Below are 12,349 nucleotides of genomic sequence, written 5' to 3' on the forward strand. Positions count from 1 at the left end.
ATAGTGTAAATGTGTTTCAAATGTCTGCGAGTCGTGTAACTGAGGCGGGACGAGGGGACCAGCCCGGTACTCACCTAGTAGGATGTGGAAAACCGCCTAAAAACACATCCAGGCTGGCCGGCACACCGGCCGTCGTCGTTACTCCGCCGGGCGGATTCGATCCGGGGCCGGCGCGCCTACTCGAGACCAGGAAGCAGCGTGTTAGCGCTCTCGGCTAAACTAAAATGTTAGAATGGAGCATGTTTGTCAACTATATAAAGTACTCCATGGAAATACAATGGCAGCCGCGAGGTCGCTTAGGGCCAAGAACGGCAGCAACACAGCCGCTATCGTCAGACTAAACGGCTAACAGGCTAAGGCAGCCTCTAAGTGGTCACGAAAACAGATTCGCGCCAGCTAGCAAGAAGTAATCGAAATACAGACAAGAGCAAATGAGGCAATGCAAAGACAATTTTAAACATTGCAGGTAACAAACAGGAATCCGTGTATAAAGTTACAACATAACGTAACAGTCTTTTTTACAAAAGAAAATATAGTTCAAGTAATGTACAGAGAATACATGAAAATGGAAGGGGTTGGGTTGGGTTGTTTGGGGAAGGAGACCAGACAGCGAGGTCATCGGTCTCATCGGATTAGGGAAGGATGGGGAAGGAAGTCGGCCATGCCCTTTCAAAGGAACCATCCCGGCATTTGCCTGGAGCGATTTAGGGAAATCACGGAAAACCTAAATCAGGATGGCCGGACGCGGGATTGAACCGTCGTCCTCCCGAATGCGAGTCCAGTGTCTAACCACTGCGCCACCTCGCTCGGTGAAAATGGAAGGGAAAACGATGTTTACGAGACTACATTGAAGAGAGTATCGCCATTCAGACAATTTTTAAATAGAAAAATGTATGTGATTATTTCGTTTGGGGGTTTATAAAAGACACTATTTACGTGCCTCCGTTACCAGCAACAATGAATGAACTGCGACATCGCATAACAGGGGCTGTGGAAACTGTAACTCAAAGACATGTTCGCTGCGCTGTGGGAACAGTGTGAATAGCGCGTTGACATATTTCGTGCATGTCAAGGGGGACATATTGGACACCTAATGCAAACGTATGAAAACAATTTTTTGAGTTTCCCATTCATCAAAAAAACAAAAATCATTGTATACGTTTATTAGTTTCAGGAAAACAGACGTGCCAAATCGGATGATTCTTTTTGGTACATGCTGTGTATTACAACTTCCTGCATGATATGGCAATTTTTCCACGCTTCTCAGAGTTTATGTCGTCGTATCTCGTGAAGTTGATGTTAGTGTAGTTACATGCAGCGTCGTATGTGGATACTGTCTGAAAAATAGAGTTGAGAATAGTTAGTAGAAAAGAAATAATACATTTAAACATCATTCGTGATGCGGGCAGTTCTTCATGCAACTCATTGTTTATGAAGTTATACATCCGAAACTATGTTAGGCAGGTAGTTCTTACCCCCACAGTGATTCTTGCCTATGTAACACTTCTGCTACGAAATGTAACTGGGTGTTCTCTTTTGATGCTAGGCAATTGTCAGGATGAGCATTACTGCAAAGGGCTTTTAATTCTAAAGTATTATGTCAGGGTGAAAAACACTAAATAAATTACTTTTCTTTCTTAACAACATGTGGGCAGGGTGAGTTCTTCCTTGGCTCGGGTATGAGGTAGTATGAAACAGCATTTTTACATAAGATAACTTTTATTGAAAGTTTTGTACAACTGTTTCCTTACTCAATTGTTCTTGCTGGGAGAGCGGCAGCTGTGTCGTTTGCGAAGCCTTCTGCTGCGGCAGCGGCGGCGCCTGATTACGCCTGGCGGTGTGTATCTCGTGTCGCCGTCTCGGCCAGTGGACTGGAGACGCGCCTCGTGTGGTGGCCCGTTTAATTATTGAGAGCGAAGTCGTGCATCGGATGGTGATACCTTGGATGTGGCGTCCCAGTGTTTCTCTTCTCTAAGCGGCCGCGTGTGTTGTGCGTCGGCCAGCGGAGCGGCGCGGCGGGGTAAGGCCAGTGTCCCGGACTCGAACAACGGACTCCCGCTTGCCAGTCTTCGGCTGTCAGAACTTCATCCCGGCTCACAGGTGACTGCTGATGTGAGGCCGTCTCCTTCCCGTCCTCACGAGTCACCTGAGTACGTAAAAATCAGACTTCAAATACCTTTTAACTTCTATCTTCTGGCGCCGAGGCTGCTGCTTGCTATTCCATTACAGCGGCGGACTTGGTGCGTCTGTGTATGATGTAGTCTCTTCTTGCATGACGGTTTTCAGCACCGAAACTGACTGAAAACTACTGCTACTCTCGTCGGGCCTACTGCGTCGCGCGTATTTATTCACTTCAGTTCAGTGGAGGTGAACGACTTCACGGTCATTGCCTCTTCTGTCAAGTTGAAAAGCTTCTCGAAGAATCTTCTTAACGTCGGTCATTGGCTCGTGGAATGTAGGCGAGGGCCTTAGATCACATGCGACAGTTGAGAAACACGTGAGCCGGTCGGGCGATGCCCCGACGGGTGAATCGACAGCTCTTGGAATGTAGGCGAGGGCCTTTCATCACATGTGAGCACTGCGAAACACGTGAGCCGGTCGGACGATGCCCTGACGGCTGAATCGACAGTTTCCGCTTCTCTCCTGAACGTGCTGACTTCAAGCGCCGGCCGTTGCCACTGCTGCTTTGCCCGCTGTTTGCCAGTGTGTAATTCTTCTAAACTAAACTAAGTTTTTCATTTATTTTCTAATTTCTACTTCACTTCACATTGCTTTCACTAATTTATTTACCTATCTTAAGTACCACTCAACACCTGACAATTAAAGTTATGTGTACCAAGTTAGGTTGGAATTCCTCCATTGGTTTAGGAGGAGATGTGGAAAACACACACACACACACATATTTTTATAATATGTATGGTTTATTACTATGAAAGAGCAAAGCAAGCAGTGAAAACAGGTGGACTCACCACCACCGAAAAACGCCAAAGACCCCACCGTTATCTGGCAATGTAGTGCTGAGTGTTTGTAAGACTGCCATATTGTGATGCTAATAGCTGATCGTCTTCAGGGACAAACCATTACACGAACATTTTGTCGAAATCACCTGACGAGGCTACGGGAGGCTGTCAAGATGCGATGTCATGGGAATCTGTGTAGAGTTTCTGACATGTCACCCAGTGACTCTTTCCTGTTACCTCAAATGAAGAAATGATTACGTGGCAGACATTTCCAGTTTTTCGAGGAGGAACGTTTTCTCAACAGCCAAAATGCAGACTTCTGCAACCAAAATCATCGTTAAGTCATGAAGCGACGGGAAAAAATGTGCCCCATTGAGGTACGAATGTGTAGATGAGGACTGATTAGGCCATCACCAAGTTGAATGATCGGACGTTATTATTTTCAGGTAGTAGTTGAAACTTTGACTACCCTTGGTATAGCATTTCAGAATACGAAACGGTCCTGCTGTATACGAGAATGCAGCGAGGAGAACAAGCCGTAGTGCGCCTCTCTGTGTGTGCGGGAGCGCGGAATATTTAGGCTGCCGCTGTTGAAGGGTCTGGGGAGAGAAGGGCCATGAAAGGGGCGGGGCCAAGGCTGGAGGCAAGACAAAGCTGTGACGCGGCGGCCCTTTGCTCCCTCGCGCCTCGGCGGCGGCCAAAAGATAGCACTCCGCGTTGTGTCGCGCCGCCTAGCCGTAAACACAACGCGCCGGCACAAGCGAATCGCGTAACGGGCCGGAAACACAGCCGGCCGAGGCGACCGTCCTCTCAACCCGCGCAGCTCTGCCGCCTTCTTTCGCTGGAATGCTGCAGCTCACATAGACTTCTCGCCTAGACTTCCACTCTCCATAGTTGATTACTTTTCCACATCTGCATCGACAGGGCGATTCAAAAGACTGCGGATGTGCAATACTTAAGCACAAAAGTAACTTTCAAATGACGTGTCACTGCCGAGTAACATACACCGATGAGCCAAAACATTATACCCACGTGCTTAACACCGTGTTGTTCCACTTTTCAAACACAGTACAACAAAGATTCTGCTTGACATGGATTCTGCAAGTGCTTGACATGATTCATGGAGTATGTGGTACCAGATGTCTAGGCACAGGTCAAGCAATTCCCGCAAATTGCGGGATGGTGGCTTACGGGCACGCACCGGCGCCCTATATGTTCTCCAATGGGTACACATCGGGCACATTTCCTGGCCGACACGTCACGTGACTTCACTATAATGCCCCTCAAACCACTGTAGCCCGATTCTGACCTTGCAACGTGGACAGTTGTCCTGCTGGAAGATGTCATCGCCGTAGGGTGGGGGGGGACTGACTTGAACGATGAAGCGATGCACACACATGGTCCGTATTAATGCTCACGTCGTTCATCGCTGCCACGATGGCCTCGAGTACCACTACAGACTCCATGGAAGCCCAATTCAACGTACCCCGTAGCATAATTCTATCCTCACCGTCCTGCATCTGTGACGCGGTGCATGTTTCGTGTAGCCATCCGCCAGGATGAAGGCGCTTAAATGGTTCAAATGGCTCTGAGCACTATGGGACTTAACTTCTGAGGTCATCAGTCCCCTAGAACTTAGAACTACTTAAACATAACTAACCTAAGGACATCACACACATCCATGCCCGTGGCAGGATTCGAACCTGCGACCGTAGAGGTCGCGCAGTTCCAGGCTGTAGCGCCTAGAACCGCTCGGCCACCCCGGCCGGCGTTTAAGGGCCCGACCATCTACCTCGTGGAACAAGAAATGCGACTCATTCGACAGGCGACAGGTTTCTATCGATCCACAATGAAACCATCTTGCGATCCATGCGAACCGTGGATGAAGGGTATCAGACTGATGCCATATTCCTTGACTTTCGGAAAGCGTTTGACTCGGTGATCCACTGCAGACTCCTAACTAAGTTACGAGCATATGGGATTGGTTCCCAAATATGTGAGTGGCTCGAAGACTTTTTAAGTAATAGAACCCAGTACGTTGTCCTCGATGGTGAGTGTTCATCGGAGGTGATGGTATCATCTGGAGTGCCCCAGGGAAGTGTGGTAGGTCCGCTGTTGTTTTCTATCTACATAAATGATCTTTTGGATAGGGTGGATAGCAATGTGCGGCTGTTGGCTGATGATGCTCTGGTGTATGGGAAGGTTTCGTCGTTGAGTGACTGTAGGAGGATACAAGATGACTTGGACAGGATTTGTGATTGGTGTATAGAATGGCAGTTAACTCTAAATATAGATAAATGTAAATTAATGCAGATGAATAGGAAAAAGAATCCCGTAATGTTTGATAACTCCATTAGTAGTGCAGCATTTGACACAGTCACGTCAATTAAATATTTGGGCGTAACATTGCAGAGCGATGTGAAGAGGGACAAGCATGTAATGCCAGTTGTGGGGAAGGCGGATAGTCGTCTTCGGTTCATTGGTAAAATTTTGGGAAGATGTGGTTCATCTGTAAAGGAGACCGCTTATAGAACGCTGGTGCGACCTATTCTTGAGTACTGCTCTAGCGTTTGGGATCCCTATCAGGTCGGATTGAGGGAGGACATAGAAGCAATTCAGAGGCGGCTGCTAGATTTGTTACTGGTAGGTTTGATCATCACGCGAGTGTTACGGAAATGGTTCAGGAACTCGGGTGGGAGTCTCTGGAGTAAAAGAGGCGTTCTTTTCGTGAATTGCTACTGAGGAAATTTAGAGAACAAGCATTTGAGGCTGACTGCAGTACAATTATACTGCTGCCAACTTATATTTCGCGGAAGGACCATAAAGATGAGGGCTCGTACAGGTGCATATAGGTAGTCATTTTCCCCTCGTTCTGTTTGGGAGTGGAACAGGGAGAGAAGATGCTAGTTGTGGTACGAGGTACCCTCCGCCACGCACCGTATGGTGGATTGCTGAGTATTTATGTAGATGTAAAAAACTCATTGATATTGTACCCACTACAGTCATAACTGGCGACGTCGTTGTGCAGACACAGGTACATGTAGGTGTCGTGCGTTGCGGAGCTCAGTTTACAGCAATGGCCTTTGAACGGCATGCTCCGTAAAACTTGGTCCTGCACCAGCATAGCACCTCGTTTTCAGACCGGCCGCAGGTCGCTGCCTATCCTGGATTACACAGTGGGGGGTCCTCCGACCTCTGCGTTTTGTGATGACATGTGATTTTCCAATTCCATACGGCCTACTTGTTATTTCATTATTCTTCAGCCACGTTCCATAGGTGCTCACGATAGCACTACGCCAACATGCGATTAGCTTCACCGTACCTGAGATTCTCGTTTCCCGACGTAACGCTATAACAGTGTGCTCTTTATCAGAACCGCTTATATCAGTCGATCTCCATATTTTCGGCCCGTATCTTCACCGTAATGACTGCCCATTCATCTCTCTTCTGCTTGCATTCTTTCCTTACTACGTCACGTGCGCGCAACACCACCAGGAGACATTCAGCCTCACGCTGGGCAATGGTCATAACGTCTTCGCTCATCAGTGTAGCTCGATGAAAGTGGTACTGTAAATAGAAGGAACTGGAGCAGTATAGTACAGAAGGTATCTGAAAGATATACGCAATAAAACGGACAGAAATTGTTCAAATGTGTGTCGAATCTTGTGGAACTTAACTGCTAAGGTCATCAGTCCCTAATCTTACGCCGGCCGAAGTGGCCGTAAGGTTCTAGCGCTGCAGTCTGGAGCCGCGAGACCGTTACTGTTGCAGGTTCGAATCCTGCCTCGGGCATGGATGTGTGTGATGTCCTTACGTTAGGTAGGTTTAACTAGTTCAAAGTTCTAGGGGACTAATGACCTCAGAAGTTGAGTCCCATAGTGCTCAGAGCCATTTGAACGGAAGCTTACACACTACGTAACCTAAATTATCCTAAGGACAAACACACACACCCATGCGCGAGGGAGGACTCGAACCTCCGGCGGGACCAGCCGCACAGCCTATGACTGCAGCGACGGACAGAAATGGCGCTTGCAATCAAAGACAACAATTACACTGAAGTAACGGCGATTTGTGTTCGTCCTCTACACATTACGAAAGTCGGGACATGGGACGTGTAATCACCATGCACGGAAACGCATGCTCTGCACGTTTTCCCATGTTGACCACAACGTTCGTATGGAGTTCTTGTGGAGACCGTTCCATTCCACCTCCCCCACCAGTACGGGTGACAACTGCTGGATCGTCGGTTGTGTATGTGGACGTGTTGCAATACACTTTCCCAACACATCCCACACGTGCTCGATGGGATTTAAGTCGGAGGAATAGGCACGCAGGCGAGTCCATGCGCCTGATATCCTCTCGTTCCAAGAACTGCTCCATCTGCCCTGTTAGACGCAATTGCGCATTGTTATCCATAAAAATGAATTCGCAGCCGAATGCACCACTGAATGTATGGACGTGGGAAGGAGCACAGAAACCTGGAGTTACGTCGCACTGTGGTAGCGCTTTTCATAACAACATGGCCCGGAGACAACATTTGGATGACTTCATACAGGGAAGAACTATCAGGAAACTAGAAGATCGAAGAGTGTAAGCCGGGAATTTGGTGTTGCTCACAGCACTGTTTCACGTGTAGCGTTCCGAAGGAGAGAAGGTGGTCCACCATGCTCAACAGTAACGTTGTCCGGTGAGTGCATTGTATTCAAAGATTTGATCAGTATGTCCTTGCAACATCATGCGTCTCCGCATCATAACCCCTGGAGCACTATGTTCTACACTGTTCGTCGACGCAGTGCGTGTTCCCGCCCCTCGCCATATCAGGATGCGTCCAGAATCACTACTCAAACTGAGTCTGTTCTCAACCAGATGAGCACGTGACCTCACTCCTCTTTGGTCCAGTCCCTCTGCTCTTGGCACCACCGCAAAGCTATCGCCGATGTGCGGCTGTCAGCGGAAAACGACGTAATGGTCATCGAGTAAAGATATGAGCTCCATGCGGTCGCCGTATCACTGTGGCACGGTAGATTGCGTGTTCAAAAAAATGGTTCAAATGGCTCTGAGCACTATGGGTCTTAACATCTATGGTCATCAGTCCCCTAGAACTTAGAACTACTTAAACCTAACTAACCTAAAGACATCACACAACACTCAGTCATCACGAGGCAGAGAAAATCCCTGATCCCTATAGATTGCGTGTCTTGCAGTCCTATTAAATTTGGTAGCAGTTGCACCGTCTGTTCACATGGACCCCTTCTTGCATATTGCACAATGTAGCGGTCATCTGCTGTTGTAGTTGAGCATGGTGGACCACCTTCTCTCCTTCGCGCAGCAGTGCCTGTGGTTCGGAACGCTGCACGTGAAACAGTGCTGCGAGCAACACCAAATTCCCGGCTTACACTCTTCGCTCTTCGACCATCTTCTAGTTTCCTGATGATTCTTCCCTGTGTGAAGTCATCCAAATGTTGTCTCCACGCCATGTTGTTATGAAGAATGCTACCACAGCGCGCCGTAAGTCCAAGTTTCTATGCAGTACTGGGAGACCTCAGCGAACATGCTCTCGCACTTTCGTTCATTTCCACCGAGTAGTTAATATGGTATGCTCGTCCTTAAGTTTCGCAGGATAGTGTACTTTGGAATAGGAAGTTTCGTTATCGGGAGTAATCCTTACTCAGTGGAACCTTGGGAATTGCAGGAGCACCAACGACAATCATCGCAGACGTGACGCGAGTACAGCATGTGTTCGTCACATCATTTGACTTAAGATTTCCTATCAGTCCAACTCTAAAAACTTGATTCAGAATGGTTCTGAGCACTACGGGACTTAACATCTGAGGTCATCAGTCCCCTAGATCTTAAAACTACTTAAACCTAACCAACCACATCCATGCCCGAGGCAGGATTCGAACCTGCGTCCGTAGCGGTCGCGTGGTTCCAGACTGAAGCGCCTAGAACCGCTCGGCCACAGCGGCCGGCCAAGTCTAAAACCTCTTTGGATGAGCGCTGTGAGAAGGAAAGACGGAAACAGACCAAACATAGCAAAATGTCTTCTCAGCATTTTCGGGAAGAGAACATAGATTGAACGTGGTTTTCATGAGACCGTATTGAGGAAAATGTTGTATTATGGAAGTAGCCGTTTCGCAGGACATGCTTCTCCTCTTAATCATTGGAAAATATAACAAAAGTGTACGACTCGAGAAACGACTGAAAGTACATTCATGGCGCTATGTTGCTCAAGACAGTATAGTAATATTTTCTGTTTAAAACTGCTGTATGCACGTGACAGACATTAAGAAGCAGTCATAAACAGTAGCCTGGTAATCTTTCGGGGCATCTAACATGGCGGCGTTGGCTTCAAATCAATCTAGAGCCCAAGTCTGTAGCTCAAAAAATTGTTCAAATGGCTCTGGGCACTATGGGACTTAACATCTATGGTCATCAGTCCCCTAGAACTTAGAACTACTTAAACCTAACTAACCTAAGGACATCACACAACACCCAGTCATCACGAGGCAGAGAAAACCCCTGACCCCGGCTGAAATCGAACCCGGGAACCCGGGTCTGTAGCTCCATTTCCTCTTATTATACCTCCAGGTGTTAATCACTGTCGAGTAAACTGCACATTATCTCAGCCGAACTTATGGCGCATGTGCTTCAAACACCCTTGCTGTTCCCGACAGTGCAAAGCTGCCACCGGCTCACGATTATTTCGAAGACCATACATCGCTATTCCAGAGTTGTTTTATTTCGACTCCTCTATAGGGCTCCTTCAGTTTGTGCGGAACCTTTCGAATCGTGATGTATACTTTGTAAACCAATGTAAAGTGCATGACACAAGGTAATTCCCACCGTGCCACATAAGCAAACGGAGACATCGTATTAATACCGTGTAGAAAATGTGCCATGGCCAGTTCCCTATCCGATATGGCTAAAACAATGAGGAATTCCCCTTACGACAAGTCGACTAGATAAATCCTTGTGCGTTATTTGTTCGATAGGGTGATGTGAGGAGTTAGCATTTGGATTAAACCTTCAGCGACAGCTGCGCTCATACTGTAAGGGAACAAGATTTGTCATTTTCTCAGAGTTTCGCTTTTGGAGGGCATAGGTCTCAAAATGACGCCCTTATCGTTCTCTAATGCTACGCAAACGGACTGTTCGCCGTTGGAAACGCTTTAAGTTCTGCATTTTCCTCACTGGTTTCGCTCTTGATGCAGCTCCCACGGCGTAATGAAGTGTTTTTAATATACAATATGCATGCCTTTGAAGGCCACCTGTTGCTGAAATATCGCCCGCGGCTGGCGTTCGTTTAATACTGGAGTCAAAGGAAAGGCTGATGCTTGTAGTTGCTGCGAAGCTGCGCTAGTTACACCTACCTCACTGGTGGGGCAGACGCGGTGTGAAGAAATTGCTCCCAGCGCTATTTACGACAGACACTCATAGCGTGTGTTTGGCGTAAGGGAAACGGCGATGTTCAGACTTCTAACATTCTGCGTGGTGTCTGTCTGTTCTAAGTCGTGTCTCCCTACCACTTTCGCGCAACGACGCTCTGAGCGTGTTTTTTAGGGAATTGACTAGTTTGAACCTGGGACCTGTTGCTGGTAAGGAGACGACAGACCACACATGACATGTAGAGTTCAGAAGAGTTCAGTGAGACTAGCGATGATATAATCAAATACTTAATGATTTCAGCGTCAGCTCCACTGCACTCCCTGTAAAAGAATCTTAATACTAACTAAATTTAGCGGAAGGGCTTCAAGGCTTTCCTATTTTTAGTTAGCTGGTAAAATAACGTCGAAAAAGCAGTTAAGTTTACCATTGGAAATTTTATTCTACTCACAAAACATTGTTTATAAATTGCACTATTGATAAAAGGAAATGTTTTAATACAGGATGATAAAAACCAACTGCATTCAACAAAAATGTGAACGAATATTCCCTGAATGGGTTTCCAAGTTCTACAATGGATCGAAGGATGACCTATGCCATATCACATCTATACTCTAGGTTTAAGTTAAGTTTCATAAAAAGAGAAAACTATCAAAATGGTCTACAGCGATCCTCAATTATCTTTAATTACTTATTTAACTTGTCGTAAATTACAGTGGCTGATGTGGCTTCTCAATAATTATATAATAGAAAAATCATCGCGTTTCAGATTTTTACTTCACATAGCAAATGTGAACACCAGGAGATTTAATTGACGATCGATACTAGTATTACGTAAAAAAGGGATGTAACAGATGAGACTTCTGCAGTTCTGAGTGAAGCCTTATGCCCTCAAAAATGCGGCATCGCGTGCATTCATTACCATGTCGGTGTTTAGGCAGCATCAGGGGGCGGCAGGCGTCACAGCTCCACGCACCTCGCCGTCTCCGAAGCAACTCTCTCCTAACTTCTCCTTACTACAGTTTACCGAAGTTGGTTTAAAAAAAAGCTATCTGGCTGTGTTTTCAACTGACCAATCAGGGTCTCAATGTTAACCTTAAGCTCCACCTACAAAATTCTGTCTATCCAATGAGAAACGTTATACTTTTCGTGGTGGGGTAATGTTTATAACGTTTGCAACGTAACAGAGACGCGAAGAAGTCTCACGTTAAAACTTGCAGCTGGTGTGGCCCTTTTAGTGTTATCATAAGATCTATAGTGTTCTTCTGGAGGGCTCTGTCTTTTAACATGGGCTGGGGGGTGGTTTTGGCGGTCAGCTGGCGACGTGGGTGTCCGTCCCTTATCGTAGGGCCTCCTAGCTTACACGATTCTGCTCTCGGCGTCTGTTCTCGTTTCTCCCCTCGGAATTGCGTCTGTTTCACGGTGGGAAGGTATGACATGCATTTAGGCGTTCTTGTGTTAGTCTGTGGTATTCCATTTGCTCACTAGTTGATCGTATTACTTTGGTTAATTTAATGTCAGGATTTATTCGGAGCTATGTGACATACTGTCGGATTTGCTATCATGTCAGGCTTTTCATGGAAGGTGTTGGATTTGCCTGACACCTTACAGACTCACTATCATTTAGCGTCACGTTATATTAACTAACAGACACAGAATGATTCTATACATCTATGTCTCAGTTCAAGATCTATTTTATTACCTTCTGGAATTAATTGAGGTTGACATATGGAGTGACTAAACGAAAGAAACCTAAATGCACATGAATATTTTTATATAAAAACTAGTGAATCCGGCAGGGTTTCGCAGTTGTTAAATATGTATGGGAATTGGATATACGCCCTAGTCTCCTTCTTTCCCCTGTCCGTGTCGATCTCCTTCTCTCTTTCTCCATCTCCTTATTTCCACCCTCTCTCTGTCCGTCTCCTCCTCGTCGTGTCTGAGAGAGAGTAAGAAGGACCGTTCTAAGTGCGATTGAAGAATAATCTCGTGAAGTGACATTC

Source organism: Schistocerca americana, chromosome 7, assembly GCF_021461395.2.
Source record: "Schistocerca americana isolate TAMUIC-IGC-003095 chromosome 7, iqSchAmer2.1, whole genome shotgun sequence".
NCBI classification, from domain to species: Eukaryota; Metazoa; Arthropoda; class Insecta; order Orthoptera; family Acrididae; genus Schistocerca; species Schistocerca americana.